The sequence below is a fragment of the Emys orbicularis genome, chromosome 1, assembly GCF_028017835.1.
Source record: "Emys orbicularis isolate rEmyOrb1 chromosome 1, rEmyOrb1.hap1, whole genome shotgun sequence".
NCBI classification, from domain to species: Eukaryota; Metazoa; Chordata; order Testudines; family Emydidae; genus Emys; species Emys orbicularis.
The window spans coordinates 354794986-354796696 of NC_088683.1; positions in this window are offsets into that span (position 1 = coordinate 354794986).

A 1711-nucleotide genomic window follows, 5' to 3' on the forward strand; every position below is an offset into this window, starting at 1 on the left:
GGTCACTGCTGTAGCACATCTTCACTGCACAAACACCATCTCTTTCCCTTATATTTTATGCGTCAGTTGGTGATTAAAAAGATTAAAAAGTGGTGGTTGCATTAGCAGTGACTATAGCACTTCTCTTTCCAGTGCTCCCCTGCGATCTTCCTCTCTCACCTTCATTGGGAAATCAACTACCACCATTCATTAGCAGACTTGGCTGAGCCTTCTTCCCGCAAACTTGGTTTGGAAGCTTTCCAGGTTAGACCAAATATTAAGGTTGGCTGAAAATTGTTCATTGAAATTTTGGACTAATTGTAATTGTACTTTCCCACCCCACAGGGGTACAGCGAGGATAAATACACCCAACAATTATGAGGTGCTCTGCTGAAGAGTGACTTGCTGGCCAGCACACCCGTCTGAATTGGAAAATGTACAAAAAAGGGCCACAAAAATGATGAGGGGTATGGAACAGCTTCCATACAAGGAGAAATTAAAGAGACTGGGACTGTTCAGCTTAGAAGAGAGATGACTGAGGGGCGATATGATAGAGGTCTATAAAATCATGACTGGTGCGGAGAAAACAAATAGAGAAGTGTCATTTACTCCTTCACATCACACAAGAATTAGCGGTCACCCAATGAAATTAATAGGCAGCGTGTTTAAAAACAAAAGAAATACTTCTTCATGAAATACTCCTTTCCACAGTATCCTTTGCCAGAGGATGTTGTGAAAGCCAAGACTAACAGGGTTCAAAAAAGAACTAGATACATTCATGGAAGATAGGTCCATCAATGGCTATTAGCCAGGATGGAGAGGGATGGTGTCCCTAGCCTCTGTTTGCCAGAGGCTGAGAGTGGGCAGCAGGGGATGGATCACTTGGTGATTACCTGTTCTGTTCATTACCTCTGGGGCACCTGGCATTGGTGGCTCTCGGCAGACAGGATACTGGGCTCGATGGACCTTTGGTCTGACCCAGTATGGCCATTCTTATGATGCACAATCAACCTGTGGAACTTGTTGCCAGGGGATGTTGTGAAGGCCAAAAGTATAACTGAGTTCAAAAAAGAATTAGATAAGCTCATGCAGGACAGGTCCATCAATGGCAATTATCCAAGATAGTCAGGGATGCAACCCCATGCTCCGCATGACCCTAAACCGCCAAAAGCTGGGACTGGACGACGGGATGGATCACTTGAAATTGCCCTGTTCTGTTCATTCCCTATAAACCACCTGGTCCTAGCCACTGTCAAAAGACAGGATTTTGGGCTCGATGGACCATTGGTCTAACCTAGTATGTTCAACGGTTGTGAGTTGCTCTGTTGAATGGAGACTCATCAGCCAGCATGCCCCTTCATGGTGTGGTGTATTCAGGTTCCTTCCCTCTGGCACCTCCTTCCTCATCTTGTATAGGGCAACGCCTCCCAGAGCTTTGTCCCTGGAGGTCCGGCTCCTTGTCTGCTTCTCCCCAGACTCTGTCCCACCCCATCCCAGAAGCCTGAACTGCCTCTTTGGTGTCTAGCCCTTTTGCCAAGGCTTACCACAAGAGCTTACTCCACTCCTTGGCTTCCCAGTGTCTCTTGGCCTCTGCCAGAAGCTCCCTTCTTGGGAGAAGATCCCAAGTCTCACTCTCCTCTAGACCTCCCTCCTCCCTTCTACTTCCCTGAAATCCTTCATTAGCACTGCCATCCCAGCTCCTCCCCACTGGGCCTGGCCCACCCTCCAGGTG